The 18,859-nt window shown below is 25.8% G+C and overlaps 2 protein-coding genes across 2 annotated transcripts in view; one reads left to right on the forward strand and one right to left on the reverse strand.

Annotated features, from left to right (window-relative positions):
- Positions 1-5,667, reverse strand: part of LOC113561130 (cytochrome P450 6a8-like) — a 53,719-nt gene extending 48,052 nt beyond the window's left edge. Inside the window, exon 1 of the mRNA XM_026967362.1 lies at positions 5,355-5,667. The gene's annotated coding sequence lies outside the window, so the exon portion shown is untranslated. The remainder of the gene's footprint in view (positions 1-5,354) is intronic.
- The window catches only part of LOC113561131 (protein amalgam-like), a 244,807-nt gene that overhangs the window by 95,830 nt on the left and 130,118 nt on the right, over positions 1-18,859 (forward strand). The gene's annotated exons all lie outside the window — the stretch shown is intronic.

An 18,859-nucleotide genomic window follows, 5' to 3' on the forward strand; every position in this document is an offset into this window, starting at 1 on the left:
CTATACCTATTGTATTTTTTAACCTGCCTATCTTACATTGATATCCAATATTGCAAGCTCACTACATGTACTTTTTTATTGATTTTTTTTTCTTTTAAAAATAGATACCTAAGATTTTATTTTATTGTGTTATTATTTTTCATACATTTTTATCTATAATAACATAAGTATAAACGAAGAAAAATATGTTATTATCGGAGAACACAAATATCAGTTATCATAAACCCATAAAAAAAAATCAGTCATCAGATTTAATATTCTGAAGTAGGAAAATTCATTCTGAACCCTTAAAAAATAAACTTTCGGATTATCCCTGTACACATGGATATACAATATAATAAGCATTACCGATAAAATTTTTATTTATTTACATATCATAATAATGTATTACTGCGTTTTCTCAAAAGCTGCCTCATAATTGTAAGTATACTGCAACTGAATGACTATAATACTATTGTAATTCTTACGTATTGGTTTTAATCAAAATGTTTTACTTTAGTTTATAAATGAAAAATAATTACAATCACATAAAATTAAATAATAGTTACACATAAATCAGGAGTGCTTACATGATTCAAAAATTTATGAATCCAATATAACCAGTATAGTTTGCAATGTACAATTTTATGGAATATTACAAATGCTAAAAAAACCCTTTGAATAATTAGTATTTTTAATGCTGTTTTAAAATGACAAATTTAGGTGTACAATTATACATATAATTTCTTAGAAAAAAAAAAAACAATAATCATTTATATTGTCATTATAATTTGTGAACTTTATTTATATGTTGTGTTTATAAAATACACTACGATTGTTAAATAAAACGAACAGTAGGTATAGATTTTTAATATATTTAGATTAGAATAATATCATGATATAATTATGATTATGTTTAATTATGTTTAATTAAACATTAAATCATCCATAATTGTACACAAACACTTAAGAAATTTAGAATGTAATGAGAAAAAAATAAAATCATTTTAGAACCAATACTAAATGTCTCATTTGACATTTGTTTATAATCTTACGCAAATATTTTTACTTGTATTTAAAGTGTGATATCGATACATGTGCAATAACACGATGGATAATACAAATTGAAGTATACATGTCAAACGTATCTGTATCACCAATAAGAAGTCTTCCTCAGTAAATAGGTTTAAAATTATTGTTATATCGTATAAAATGAGTCGAACACTTTTATTATACTACCTTTGTCGAAATAAATTATTATTATTATTATGTGCAACTTTGTCTTGAGATTAACTTTCAAATGGAATCATAAATTATTGCATCATTAAAATTTAATTCTCCACCTTTTTAAAGTATCACTGAATATATTATATTGTATCAAGTGATCGTATATCCATAATTGTATTTTGTATTATTTCAAATAATTGAATGTTGCTTTTGATTTATAACATCATTACAATTGATAGGAAATTCTTATTTCACCCATTCACAATATTTATTCAATAAGCATATCTAAGTATTTGTTCAATAATAATTATATATATTTTTTTATTTTTCACAGGTAAGAATATTTAGTCTACAGTAAACATCCACTGTGTAAAAAAAAAATGAAATACAAAATTTGTAAGTAAATGATTTAGTATAGTAGTTGAGAATAAAATATAATAACTCATAGTGTTATAAAATTACAGTATTATTGAGATAGCTGCGTATAATAATATTTTATTGGTCCTAGTACTGAGCAATACGCAGCGGATCTGCATATGTAGAAAGTTTATACAACTTTAATACAGGTACGATTCACCGGGGTCAATAGTAGAATAGGTATTGCGAATTATACGATAAAAATACATAAAACTATTTCGACGATAGGTTAAACCCAGAATTCTTCGCATCAAACATTGACCTATTGGTCTTAACCACCGCCATTTCGAGCCACTCCTATCTACGACGAGTTTCTATGCGCGTTATACGATTGAAGAATTACGTGACCACGTCAACTTTTCATAGAATACTTAAACGAAAAACATTTTATCTATTATATTTATCAATCGGATGTACGCTATTAGTTTAGTAATACTTATGATATATTGGTACCATTTTTTTTTTTTTATCACAATAAAAGCAAGTGTATAATGAAATAATAAGTTTATTTTTTTCTTAAAACCTTTCAAAGCAAATATTACAGAAAAGTTTGAAAAAGAGGAATAGACAACTATTAATAACTTCAATGTACGTTATTTGTAGAAAGTAGTTTTATTATATGGCAGGTAAATAAAAAAAAATGTAAATGCAACTAATCCAACTTCGTCCACATAGAATAAATACAAAACACTCAGTGTAAATCAACAGGATCTTAAAAAAATGTTATTTTTAGTTAAAACATTTAAAATTTACTGAAACTGAAGTATGTTAAATATTATTATTGGTTGGTTAACTACGATAACTATGGAATATTTATGTTTAGAATTTAAAAACTCAGAGCCTATGACCTATAGTTAAAAAAACAAAATGTAAACAAGAATAAATAAGAAAAAACTCATTGATAGTAACCTAAAAAATGTCTAAGGGATTTTTGAAAATCAATGTTCAAGTTAATATTTTTAAAAGTATATACTTGTAAATAATTATATATAAACAATTGTTAAATTGCTAAAAAAAATAAACTGTTATCAATTTATTACATGGATTTAACAGGAAAACTTTATAATAAAATAAATATAAAAATGTATATATATATATATAATGCAATTTAAAATTAATTAAGTACAGAAGAATTATTATAATAGCAACAACAATTCAATTTAGTATTTTTTTTTTTTTTGTAAAGTTTCCAAATACACTGTTTAAGTCTATTGACATGTAAGTAATATTTATTCTTTGATATTTTATATTTTGTACAAATATTACTTGTTTAGATTATGGTATAATAATATTGTGGTATTTTTAATTAATGTTTTTTTTTATTAAAATAATAATTGAATTTTTTCGTTAGTTTAATTCAATTTTATAAATTATTGAAAAACAAAGATTACAATAATAATATAAATAAATATTTATAATGTATATATTTATATATATAGAAAAATATGAAATGTAAAAATACTGTTAAAAAAACTTACGTTTGTATAATGTAAATATAGTTTAAACGGTTTAATACGAATAATTTATTAAGTTTTAGTAAACATATTTTAATAGTTTATAATTATTAAAAAATAAGATCAAATGAAAATATAAATTCAAAATTATACTGCTTATTTAAAAACAATTTAAATAACTTTGAAGTATTTATGATATACATTAATATAAGATTTAGAATATAATTTAGGCTGAATAGTTTTTTTTTTTTTTTTTTTTAATTAACTTTTATAAAAAAAAAGGGGGAAAGCAGGTGAACACTCCGCAGAAAGAGTCGAGTGTACCTTGTCATGGAGTAAGTTCAATAACTTAATGTATATGTTAAATTTGATTTCAATGATAACTCAAAGCATACCAAAAACCATTCTGAGTAAAAACGTTTTGTCAGCCTATATTAGAAAGTAATTTTATAATAAATTTATATTGCTATTATAATAATTTATTTTACTGTCAGGAATAAGTACAGTAGGTTAAATACATTTTTTTCGAAAACATTTATTCGTTTATTTTATTATTAATTTATAATTTGTTACCTACTCAGTTTTGAGTCCAATTCATGCATACCGTAGAATGATGTGAAAAAAATCATGGTATAAAAACATAATAATATAGATTAAAATAAATGTTTTAAAAATGTCATTGTGATTTAGACACTTATATTATATGTTAAAATCTTAAATTCTCAATAATACTATTGTCGAATAACAAAGAAATAACTAAAATCATAATCATTCGTTTAATTATCTAATTTCGTGTTAACTTAAAAGTTAAAATACCTATTTGTAAAATAAAACTACGCCTATACTATAAATTTACTATAAATTGCTTATGTGTAATTTTATATTACGTTTTCAAGACCAAGCTATCAAAATTACAATTTTTATAAACTATATAAATTAACTATTTAATAATATCAACATTTAAACTTCAAGCATGATTATAAAAAATAACGATAGTGCTTATATGTATTTTAAATATTTTAAAATTGTTGAAAGACTATTTTTGCTTATATCCATTCTCAATGAAAGCTTTATTTTGATAGAGGCTAAACATTTTTATCAACACTAAATCAACTAAAAAACTTTAATTTTAAATATTCGTGTATATTATATTTTATTTCTAGAATTCTTGTGGAATGTTTCAATTTTTTACGAAAAAAATAAATAATTATATGATACAATAAAAAACTCAAATAGTCTTATAAGAATAATTGATTTTGGGTGAAAATATCCGTTTTTCTTAGTTTGATATTGCCTTACCAGTATTTTGAAAAATGCTTGTATATTTTTATATTAGACCCTTCCCCCGAAGTAAAAATTGAATATATTTTTATATTAGTATTATATTATTATATTAATTTTGCTATGATTAAATATCAGTTGCAAGTATTGTGATTCCTAAAATATAAACTTATTTATTTTTATAAATTCTTGATCGTTACAGTTTCGTTAGACAATAATTGCAAAATAAAATATCTATAAGTATCGAATATTATATAATTTTTAGATGCGAGTATAAAATATTAAGCTAAAACGTAACAAAGTTTTATTGTAGGTACATACTTTAATAAAAATTAAATACGTGCAGTGTCCAAAAACGAAGACTCAATACATAATTTGTATTACACGACTTCTCATCTATTAAATTAGATACCTAGTCAAAGATTAATAACAGATGCATTTTAATATAATATTAGAACGATTTGCATTTGCTTGATTTACTTACCAATACCTAATTATTTATTAGAATTATTGTCATAAAACATTTGGATGACCTTTTATATGTGTATAATATAACAATATTATTAAAAACTAAAAAAAAATAAGTATCGAGAGGAAAAAATACCATTTACCAAGCATAATAGTAATGCTCGTAGTTTAAGGTAGTTTATGATAATTGAACAGTTAAAATGTAAAACTGTCCTATTCAAAGTATATATTTACGAAATAACTATTCTTTAAGGTCTTATCTTTAGTTTGAAATTCTATACTAGGGCTCGGGAAACTAAAAACTGTAACGATCACGATTTGATAAAAGAAAACACGTTTTGACCATTGTGCTTTCGATCGGCAAAAAAAAAAAAAATAAATAAAAATAAAAATGTTTTTGAGTCCAGTGCGCGACGACGTGTTATGGGTGCGATATTACAGTGATATTATTATTAAACGTAATTGTTGTGATATTTGTATGTCGTTCGATCGAAATAACAATATATTGTATCGTATGTGTGTACTCACGTGGTGCAATTCCGTCGGAAGACTCGGCCGACTGAGGACAGTACGCGCGTAGGATTATCGGTGTACTATCTATATTATGTCATGGATTATAATATATTTGAAAAAATATGTTAATGTTCTAATCGCGCCGCCGTAATACCTGACCGCTAAACTGCCCGGATACCACTATGATGATGTGCGACCGTGTTCAAAGCGCGGTCGATGGAGTTCTGAGAAGAAAAAAACTTTCCGGCCGCCGGAGAAAGCGGTCGATTGCGGATCGGACGAGCCCCTTCCCGGACGAACGTGGACAGTTATAATCGCGTATGATGCTGCGATAGAACATAAATCCTATTGAATAAATACGACATAAACAGTGCACTGTATCGCAGTGCTGTTACATATTATGCGTATTATGCGTATATTGTTGTATTATAAGCAGCTACGCGTTACGTTATCCCACGACGGTTATGGGTTGGCTGTAGGTATATCCCCGTGACGCGAAGACGACGACCGGTGGACAACGCCGTCTCGTCTATTCCCGATCGTTCGTCTAATGTGGTCAGAGCCACTCGTAGACACACACACACACACACACACACACATATATATATATATACGGTGTCCGAAAAAGCCTTAAAATGTGCACGATGAACTGAAAATTACCAAATATATGGTACAAAAGTATGCGATGAAAACAGAATTGTATGTGTTTAAGGATAATTCGATCTAGGAATATCAACAGACACGACACGTCAATATGGATCTGGCACGATAATAATAATGTTTATAAAACATTTATTTTTTCACAACGCACTAATGCAATAATTGTAATATTAGTGCGTTCTGTAGTAGTGGAAGCAGTGCGACCATAATACAGGTAGATAATTATAATCGAGAAAATATGTTGTCAGCTTGTTGGTATCACTATAAGAGGAACCATAATACGCTCGTAACTGATGTATGGAATAATAAACTTATTATTCATATCATAATTTGTTATGACAATCGAAATGTTTGATAATTGATTTTAGTGTTTTTTTTTTTATTTATTAAATATTTAAAACAAATTATTGATAAATTTCAAAATATTAAGTACTAGGCAGTTATAACTTATAAGAAAATATGAACACATAGATAAAAAAAAAGAAATTGTAAAATTGTTCTGCAATATAGTTGATTTTGAGTGTACCTAAATCTCGACGACGAGTAAATCACTAAAAGCAATAGATATTAGATTCAATATGAATTTAATGATAAATCATTGCATATGAAAAATGATTTTGATGGGGAACAATCTCAAATCTCAATCTCAATATTTCTAATTGTATAATGCACTATCGCGTAGCTCAAAATTACAATAAATATATTTTTGATATAATTTTACATGAAAAAATAATAATATAAGTAGCAAGCATACGTTTTTTTACCTGTTAATATTAATATTTTTTAAATAATAAAAAATAACAAATGGTCAAATATAAATGTATTAATTATTATAACTATTTGCTTAAATATCCAATATTGTTAACATTTTAACATTTAATGCCCTATGACAATTATTTATAATCTATTATATTTTCAAGTTTTTTAAATTAAATAAAAAGTATAAATAAATATAAAAGACTAAAAATTATTCAATTTAAAACATTTATATTATATAGTTGGAAAAAAAGATCTAAAATATTTGAAAAATTTTAATTTTATTATACCCGAAAAATACGGCTATAAGTAAATACTTACGGTTTTTGTTAATTTTTAGTTTGAATTATTTTGAAAAATACACTGAAATTTTACTTTTGACTCCCTGACTAGATTCAATATTCGACTAGAAACCTGACTACGAAGTAATATAACTTTTTTTTTTTTACTGCTCTTGAAATTTACATCCAATCGTAAAACATATCATCATTGTAAATCTAATACAATTATTACAGGAAAACTCAGAATCTAAAATATTTATTTTTAAATTTTTACTGTTAGTCCTATGATGCGTGTATAATATAATTATATTGATATATCACTTGAGTATATTTTAATTGATTATTGATAATTATATGCAAATTGGCAAGTTATATTTATAAATTACAACATTAAGCATGCAATTTATGTTATATGGATCATTTTTTTTTTAAATAATAATATATTATATGAATTTGTTCATGTTTTTTTAGTCTTTTTTTAAAAAAAATTAAATCTTATTATTAGATATAGTTTTTTTTCTTCTTCATATTATTTATCTAAATGTTCTCACATATTATGGAGTAACTATTTCACTTGGTTTATTAAGTTTATTTACTACCTGATTTAATGCTTCTATTCGTTAAAAAAATAACATAATGATATTCAAGTAGTAATATACCAATGTATTGTTTTAATAATTAAAAATGTAAATAATAATATGATATTAGGTCATGTTTTTAACGTCACGGTAATAACAATATTTATATAATAACAACACAATATTATTATATAATTATTATGGTACTAATAATAACCTATGGAGTATATAATATACGTATTGAGTCTGAACCGGTTATGGTAAGACTACGTGATCGGACCGTCGTCATCTCGTAACACTAGTAACGCCTGATGGTTATTGTAGGTTAAAAACGCCACGGCTGCTGCTGAAGTAAATCTTCCGAGTCCTGACTCAGATCGCGCGACCACTTTCCGACATTTATTTTGAAGAAGAGACTTCCGATCAGCGGACATTCGAGTTTCTTTTTCGAAACGTTTGAACGTTTTTCAACGTTTTGTGCGCATAATAATGTATACATTTTTTTTAGTATAACTATTATTGTAGTTCTTACATTAAAATATTCTATAATATTATTGTCACGACTGTTTTCTATGTTACGTCATCACGCTGAACAATAACACAATTATAGTGTTGTTATCCCTCGACCCGGAACTCAGTCCCTCTGCGAACAGAGATTCAGCCTAAGGCTGTTGCAGCGCATCGGCCTGAAGAATTCTGTCAAAACCGTTCTCTTATAAACCATATTATTATACCTACGAATAACATAATATTGTATAATATAATATTGTCATTGTTCCTTCGTCAAACCGCATTTATTGATCTAGCCTGTTTACAATAATTACGGTGTCGCAAATATTTGATTTTTAATCCTGACCATTCTCCCGACACACAATTTCATTGTGAATGACATTTTTCGCTTTTGTTCGTAAAATCAAACATCATCTTATCGCTAAAAATACTTTTCGTTTGCCAGGACTAATTTCGAACCTCAAAATATTTTTCTCATTCAAACACTATTTTCACGGAAATTTGATTTAATATTATGTTAGGTTAACATAGGCGCAGCCTGCCGTATTAAAGACTACCTATATTATTATTATTTAATATCTAGTTTTTTAATGATAAAAATATTCTGATTTACCAAATAAAACTACCTAGTAAAACGTATTTAATCATCTATTCACTCGATATGTGAAATGCTATAAAACATTAAAAATGTATGTTTTCGTGTTAACTATTATTTTCTTACATAATAATTGTTATAACGTAGTAAATGATTATATTTTTTAATTTGTACGAATGACCATTCGTTGGATAACTATTAATAGTGCCTTTTAATTCATTCAAACTTACCTACCTCGTTCGACGACAGTGCAGATAAGTTACATTTTTACTCCAAATTTGAATTATATACATTTGCTGCGTATATTTAAAACAATTTACGTCGTTAAAAATATTTCAACTCCATTGGCACGTACATATAGTTTACTATTTCCTCGAACACAAAATATTTTACTAACTCGAATTAAGCTTGTATCTGTGTTTTGAACAATATAGTAACTGAAGTCATCTACATAGTATGTTTTATTCGCACGACACATTTAATTAAAAACTTAATTATTACTACAAATTTTGTTATCTTGTTTCTGTTTATTTTTTTCTATTAGCGATTTAATTCCAGAAGAGACCTTCTAATCCTCTGTTAATTATCTTTTCTTCTATATTCTATTAAATTCCAAAAACTGAGAATATTGTATTATGCAAATTTTAACTATTACATTCAATTAGTTTAGTTTTTATATTATTATATTTTAACTCTTCTCGTGTTCCTATACTCGTAATTACTTTTAATGTTTCCTTGTGTACAACTTTTTCAACGAATAATTCTTATTTACGATCTTGAGTATTTAAAGATAAAACTTATTGAATAAGTCTACGTGAATCTATATGTAAGTATGTATTCAATTAATATAAAAAATACATTCAGTATGTGGGTAAAATATATATATTTTAATATTTGTTGTATCATTATATATTGTAAAAATAACGAAAACAATGATCTAAAATATTTAATTTGCCTTTTTCTAATATTCTAATATTCAATATATATATATTTGCTTATAACTTCAATATAATGGGTTTTCATAAGAATACAAATGTATAGGTATTATTTATTTATAACATAAGGCTGTGTATAGTTATTTATAGTTATATTACGAGTGAATGACATATTTGAATACTACGCAAATAAAAATAATATAACCTGTTTTGTGAAATAACTATTTACTAATACGCATTGTGTCATATACAACCATACATTTTATTAGTTAAAAAGGGGAAAGCGTTATCATGTATGATTAAGAAATTATAAACTATAGTTGCGTAATTCAAAATGTTTTAGAATAATATCTAAGTCTTCTTCTTCTTCTTTTTTTTTTTTTTTAAGAATTACTCAAAGATATTTATTCGTTAATAAACTAGTTTTAGGCTAGTATACACAATTAAATATTTTGTAATTATAAAATAAATAAATCATTTCCAATGTTTATCGTTAATTAAATCAAATCATATATTATTGTGTAGTAATAAAATAAGTCATGACATGGCTATTATACGAAACAAAAGTATTGTAATCACGTTCAACTTCAAACAAATTGTGTTAGATTTGTGTTTAACTATATTGTGTGATATGCATATTGAAGTAAAATACGCAAAATAAGTAAATGTATTATGTCAATTACTAAGTTCACATTCGTGTTTCTTTATTGAATTAAAATCTTAAATTTTAAATTACATTTTTAGAATGTAATTAATTTGCTTTTTAATTTTATTACACAGACTTGATTTTAATAGCAAAGAAAACTAATTTATATTTATTTGAAGAAGAAAGAGTTGTTTAAATTGTAATAATTTTAAAAGATAAAGACAACTTATAAAAAAAATAAAAATAGAAATGGGAAAAACAAATAAAATGGTAGTAATTATAAGTATAAATCAAACGAAAACGCGTAAAAAAGTTTCATTAAAAAAAAGTAATAATCAATAGAAAATAGGAGTTGTCCTAAAGAAGTACACGATTTCGTATAATATTGTTTTATTCAAAATGAAGGTTTCTTCTTTGAGTGAGATGTACTTTTGATGATACAAATCGTATTTAATTAAGACTTTATAATAATAGCCATCTAATGCACCTTTTACATTGTCAACATTCACCCATCAATAATTATTATTATTTTTAATATTATTAATATTTATTCCAAAGAGTTAATGATAAACAATAAAATATTAGGTACAAAAAAAATTTAGACTATATACACCACAAATATGTTAACTGCAATGATTATACTTAGTGTTGTCCGGGGGATTTACACTGTGATTTTGATGAAATTATACATAATTTATTATACTAATTATATTATTGTACATAATCAATAGAAATCACATATATACAAATAAAAAAAAAAAACATTTGATTTCCATTTTCCAAACCGAAAATTCTTGCGTATACCCGTCTATAAAGTCCAATTTTTTTAAATTTTTTAATGCATTTTAAATATGTACTTCTTGTTGAACATCTAGTTTATTAAAGGAACCATCATTTTAAATTTCCAGTGCCTAAGTCCAGCGATTTTGTTTGGACGTTAATGAGTGGTGATTATATATTATATATAGATAACATATCATTTATAAATGTTATACATTTTCGGAATTGTGTGTTATAATATAAATGCACTTCTTAAAATATAAAATATGATTGACTATACTATATTATTACGGTTATAGTTCTAGCGAAACAACATCGATTAAAATACTATGTTTGTAACATGTGGGATTTACTCGTCATAATGCAGGTTTTGGTATGAATTTATCCGTTCGAAGAAATATTTAATATTTTGTACCATCATTTTCACGGTACAAAAATGACCAATGGTCGTTCAACGACGACTTTTATCACATCATAAAATATATAATGCTTATAGAGATTTTTATAGTTAAAAACATTTATTTATTTTTTAAAGTTAAATGAACAAAAACTATACTTAAATATACTTTATATAATTTTATGTTCACTGCAATGTAGTATATGTATATGTATAATATACGTAAAAAATTCATGTTTCCGAGAGAAGCAAAACAAAATGATAAATTTTACGGAACTTTTATTATTACTATTAAAATGTTTATTTATTTTGTTGTTCTATCATTCACTGCCAAAAACAATTTAATGATATATTTTATAAGTTATTGATTTTGTCTTTTAGAATGTAATTTGCAACTTATTTTAAGTCAATATTTTCTCCCCAAACTGGTGGGTAATACGTTCTAATACAGAAATATGTATATATATATATATATATATGATCACTATATAATGTATCATAAATACATCACATATTTTTAATAAAAACTAACTTCAAACAGTGGATTTGGTTAATGAACACACAAACCTACGGAAAATAATCTTTTTCGAATAATAGTTGTACAGAAATGTATACCCATTAATTATTTAATCATTTGTTAGTGATAAACTTATATTCAAAACATAGCATGCCATAGTATTTTATCAAGCAATTTTATCGTTATGAATATCTTTTTTACATTTCGAGTTTTCAATTATTATTTGTATGAAGCGTATACACTGTTTCTTCAGTTATGTCATTGTATTTGACATTTTCTTTTGGGACGTATAGATATTTTTATTCAGTATAATTTAAAATGTCACAACTTTCAGAAATCTCTGTTTCCAAACTAGTAGTACACCTGTATCCAAAAATTGATAAGTTTTCCGATCGAATTTTGCATTCAAAACAGAGAAATATTCCAAACGCGTGAAAGTATTTTAAAAACATGATTATTTCATTCTTTATAACAAAACTATTTTTCTAAGTAAAATATAAGTTTAAGAACGTATATACCGCATGATTCATAATTATATTATTATTGCTGCAAAATAACGCACAAAAATAAAATTAGGTATATTGTATACATATGAAGTCTTACTTAAAACTGAATGTAAATTTAAATATTTTATAAAATGTAAATGCCAATATTTTTTCACAGAAGCTCAAGAGTCATATTATATTTTAAAGCTTATGTCAAAGTTAACAATAATGATTTAGCGAAACAACTTACCATACTTATGGGGTATTGAAAATCACAACTACCTATAGTATAATATGTATAACTATTTATAGGAACACTCAGCATTATAAACGAACGCATTGTGTGTTCACGTGCATTTGATAACGGCTAAATGAATTTCTCTATTTTTTAAACCAACGTCATAGCTGTAAGTTTTAAACTTAACGACCCAAAACTACAGGATTACAAAGTGGTACTACGTCATCAGTGACCGACACGGATAACGGACTCTTTTGAAAAACTATTGTACTTACTGCTGTTGTTAAACATACCTACTGTATTTTTGCTCACGCTGTTTTTCTTCGTACAAGCTCAAGTCAAGCATTTTGAATATATATAAAAAAAAATAAAAGAAACGTATTAGCTACAATACTTGATATTGATTTTGTCTTCTACATCTACATATATCATTGAAGCATAAAAATCACAAGCAATTGTAACCAAAACAAATGTTTTCGTTCAATTTTATTAAAAAAATGTTATTTTATATTTTAATAGTAATCAAATCAGAAAATATTGGCCGTTACCAAAATATTTTAAATATAAATACCACATAGTTTATTGTTATGCACTAATATACATTCGCTTATAACTACGGTACATAATATACAGATTATAACTTCATTACTATTATCATTATTATTATATTAGGATTTATTTTGTTTTATGTTACACGAAAAAATATTAATGTGTGATTAAAGTAAAGGTACGATTTAATAAAATCAAATGAAAAATATGATACCGTGTTTATTGAAGAAAAAATAACGTTCTTATTTTAGTATATTTTATTATTTATACCATTGAAGTAGAGCATTAAACTTATTTATATGAATAATAATAATAAAAAAATAAAAACACGTCTTACAACAGTTGTATTGATTTTGGTTATTTTTATACGTCTCAATGAATATAATATTACACATAGAATAATATTCGAAGACTTGCAGGGTAAAAAGAAGAGTGTATTTCAAACGATAAATTGACAAGAACGAACAGTATTATTCTATTATGTATAAAAATGAATAAAATAATATTAAAGCTAAAAGCGTTTAATAATATAATACTATTTTTAAGTTGAAACATTTTAATACAAAGTTAAACGTAATAACGAAATATTACAATTTTAGTTACCTACCGTGAAATTGTGAGTACCACTTTTTCATACTAAAAAAAAAAAAAAATAATTAAGATATAAATTATTAAATAACACAAGACAATTATTATTAATATGCATTCGATTTTATAAATACGCATTAATTGCGTTGAATACGAAAACATATAATGACATAGTACGTCGTTTCAGTGTAGATAAATTAGTGAAAGCGGGACACACCGTATGGTTAAGCTTTCATGGCTTATAAATCTTGTAATTTTTTACGAAATTAAATATTTTCAAATGGCATTTATGGAAAAACTTACGGTCTATATATATATATATACGTTTAATTTGTGTTTTACTTTTTTTTTGGAAAAATACGGATTTACCTCAAGTGTGAAGTAAATTCGTATGTACCCTGGAGCAAAATCGTATTAGGATAAAATTGTTGTGCAGTAACACAGTTCATTATATCTATTGGAAAATTATCAATTTATATTGGACTTTTATTTGAAATTCTTGTTATTATTTCTTTGCTCCCCGCAGACACGACAACGCTTCTCGTGGTCAATGCGACGTCTTCGACATTAATATTAACTAAAGACTATTGTGGCTTATATAGTAGCCACAGGTACATAGAACAGCTTGTTTAGCATACCCTATGCTCGTATTGGGTTTAATTATGGTACCGAAGTAAAACCACAAGACTAAACTTTACGCCATACCTATCCCGCGAGTCGTACGGGCGTACAGCGAATTTCACATATATAACATAATAACCAAGACAATTATAAAGACTATAACGTTTTTAGTTTTAAACATCTGAACGATATTATGATATGATTGATATGTAATCAACATATGAAGCAAAACATCACTATCCAACAGTTCTAATTTTCTGTGTTTCCTGTTAAATTTAAAAGGTATAATTGTCACGTATATGTCATTTTAACATCAAAACGTCATTATAATATTGCCAGCTAAAAAGTTTTATTTGACGTAAAACAATGATTTCGAACAATCTATTGATTTATTGTTAGTAGCTTAGAAGAAAAAACGAGCAATGTTGAAAATATATTGAATTTGATCAGTAAATAGTAAATACATAATAATTATGTTTTAAAAAAAGAAAAAGAAAAACTAATTATTGAGTGCTAAATTTCATTCATTTCATGCCCGTATAATATATTATATATTTTTTGGATACGTATACTTAAAACAAAAACACTCGTCGGATTATCAAATTTTGTGGATATGTAATATTATAATAACGCGATGACATATAATATTATATTTTAGTGTTGTTATTTTCAAACGATTTATAGTATAGATAGTATAGTTTTAGTGGTGTTATATCAAATGACGCATAACATTATATCTTATTTCCAAGAATTATAATGTTGTTGTTATCGTTGCTTTCGAGTGACACGACCAACAAATAATTTTATTAATATCTTCAAGTGCTTTGTAGCAGTTTCTTATAAATAAAATACTTCTTGTGTAGGCCCGGACGCTGTGTAAATAAAAAACTGTATTGCGAAGGAGTTGAAAACAATTGACCTTTGACATTCTGTTTAGATCGGTGAAGGAACTATAATATAACCTTACAATAGTGATGAATTTTTTCACGTCGGTACACTTACGTATTTTTTCCAGAAAACGTTATTTTAGCTAGTGTAAACCCACAAAAAGTTTCATCATACACTTTTTTTTTTAGATGGAGTATGGGTTGTATTTTTTCTCGAATTTTCCCTAACTGATTTTAGAAAATTTTGAATGTTGCGACTTGCAACAATAGTGGAATAATGCTGGTAAGCATCACTTTCCGTGGTATAAAGTTTTGTCTGTTTTTAGACCAAGTTTCGTTCAGAATTGTTTATCGAATGCAATGATTTATTATCCAAAGATATCCACCCCAGTCCAGTATCACACTTTTACTTATATAAATAAAAAACATATTATATATATATAAAGTAAATAGTTACATACTTACATAATGATTTTAATCATAAAATAAGGAATTTTGGGAAAAGTGCTCATAAATCATAATAATGTGTATTACAAGCAGACAAGGGACGGTTATCAGCTGCTGTTACCATCGAAAGAGTATAACATGTGTGTATTTTAAATTTGTATTCCCTATCGTGTTTTCAATTTTTAAAAATTCCTATCCACCTCCTTTACACGACTTTTGTTGAACACGACGCAATGTGTTTTCAAAAACTTACAAACGGGATTTTTTTCTTCTTAACTCACACCCGCTTGACTAATAATATTGTACGATCGATCGGCGCGTATTTCTCGTTATAAGCTTATAATATGTCTATATAGATATAAAGCGAGGATCATCATCATTATTACTCATTGGTCTTGATATAAAACTTATACCAATCTATCGAGACCATATATGGTTTCCGTCGACATCTACTCATGTGTACAGGGTGATTCACTAACCACGCTCATCTGTTTTTTTCTTTCAAAAATGCAGTTCTTCAAAATCTGATTATTGGACTTTTTAAGTATACTAAAAGACCGTATTTTAAAATTCTTAAGACTTTTTGTACTATTTAAAGAGTATCCTGTGAAATTTCTTTTTTCATATGACAACTCGTGTTTTCTACAGTAAAATGTTTAACAGATAATTTTTTATAAAATTCTGAAATCAATTTTAAATCATAATTCTAAGTATTGTCCAGTCGTCGTGTAATTTAACTCCATACAGTAAGGACACTTGTTCTCAGTAATGGATTTGAAGGATATTAAAGTAATAATTGTGACTTAAACGTTTTGGTAATTACAATATTAATCTATCAATATTTATAATTAGTAAAAATGGTTTAAGTCTAATATTAATATTAAATTCAATATTTTATAATATTATACCTATATATTTTTAGTTTTTTTTAAACCACTTTAAGAATTATTATTCTTAGAATAAAAATTTTAATAGTTTAAAAACTACTGATTTGAATTCAAGCACACAAAATAAATGTATTCTTACTAAATATTGTATTTCAAAAAGGGGAATAGTAATAATTTGTATCATCACAAGGCCACTAGTTCTTAAAATTTAAAAAACAGGTTTCAAATAAATTATTTTTCAGAGGAATAAATGGTGTAAGTATAATTGGTGAATCACCCTATACACAGTCCCGTACTTTATATATAAATACATGTATTCGAATTATCCGTAGTGACCATATGTGCTAATCCACCACTACCCACGTATTACCACAAAATTCCGGGCAACCAGCCGAGATAAGATGTGCTCGCCACTGTCCACAAATAATACCCCTATAATATACTACAAAACTGCAGCTGTTGGCCATCTGATGGTGCAGATAAGTGCACATCATACCTAAAACTTTGCTAATACTACCGTCGCCGGGATGTAACAATAGCATAGTAAATAATAATGCAATGGCCTCGTAAAAATATTTACTAATTATTACAAATTTACACTAAAAACACGATAAAATAATAATAATATGTAATGGGTCCTTTACGATGGTACACGCTGATTTACAAACATCCCAGAAATGTATTTAATAATAAACAAGTTAGTTTGTGTGTGTGTGCATATTTGTATTTATTTATATATATATATATATATATATATATATATATATATATAAACAATATAGTACATAATATATGTATTATTTAGTGGTTCGTTTGTATAATTTGCAATAACTAATAATGACTCCCTGCAGAGAGACCCCGATGCAATGGAATGCTTCAACGTTAAATTTTAATCCAATTATACACTATACTCGACTGTTAAAATCATACCGTAAATTTTGATAATAGATATTACTTTAAAATTGTATTATTAATATAAATTTCTATTAGGTACGTTTTCTCTACGAGAGCGAATGCAAAATGATTCTGGCGATCCTGCAGTAAATCGGGAATCATCTACAACTATAGCTCGATGTCCGTAGAAAACGTGTTAACTTAGTTACTGGAAAATGCCGAATACCTACATTATAATAATAATTTATCTTAATAAAATAACAATAATTTATGCTCGTAGAGCATGTATCCATTAGGTCTTATGCACCGACTCCGATTATAACGTTCGAACCTATGTCTTTTCTCGTAATATAGTTTTCACGATAATATGATTAATAGGGCTTGGATATGATATATAATATATGTATAAAATATTCATAACATTTCTGGTATTCATAGTTGTCAAGCGTTCTAATCACCATGATTTTGAAAACGTCTTAATTTTTATCTACAGTTCGATTGACGACAGTGGTCTTCGACAATTAGCTATCAATTGTTAAGTTGTATAGTGTAACATAATCGTGATCGCGTTATTTTCTTTCCGTATAGTTTCCATATGACTAAATAACTAACTCTGTCAGTAACTAAACTGAAGTTTTAAGAAATATCAAAAAAGTCTATAAGTTAAATCGTTGGGTTTCTCTCGCTTGCGTGCTACCGTCAATACATTTGGTACAGACGTTTAGTTATGAAGTAAACTATCATAATAAATTACGATATAATAATATAATAAAAAAAAAATACGGTAATATATTATTTTTTTTTTCGTACAATATATAATATATCACTTTATAGTCACCGAATACCGCACTGCGTATACATGACAAATTGATGATCGATTTGAAAGGTTTTTAGCCAAATTATCTCTAATTTATGCGATCGTAATTGTTAGAAAGATACAATTTATTATGTTTTAAGGCAGTACAAAATGTATTGCATTGCATAATACGCGTAATGTAGTACGTTTATAATTTAAATGTTTTAATTAGTATTACATTTTACGTTCAAACGCACACAGTCAAAAGTGTTTCCATATTAAACAAATTAATAATATTGGAGTTTGGCAAGGAGTGCTTTTAATTTTTAATTTTATAAATTATAAGAATTCAAAATTTCAAGAGTGATGAAAAATAAAACGAATTATATATGATGAAATGAAAACACGCATACAAAATTACAAACTAAACAAATTTTCTATTGAGTTTTTTAGATAGTGTTATGCTTTTTTTA

Source organism: Rhopalosiphum maidis, chromosome 4, assembly GCF_003676215.2.
Source record: "Rhopalosiphum maidis isolate BTI-1 chromosome 4, ASM367621v3, whole genome shotgun sequence".
Classification (NCBI taxonomy): Eukaryota; Metazoa; Arthropoda; class Insecta; order Hemiptera; family Aphididae; genus Rhopalosiphum; species Rhopalosiphum maidis.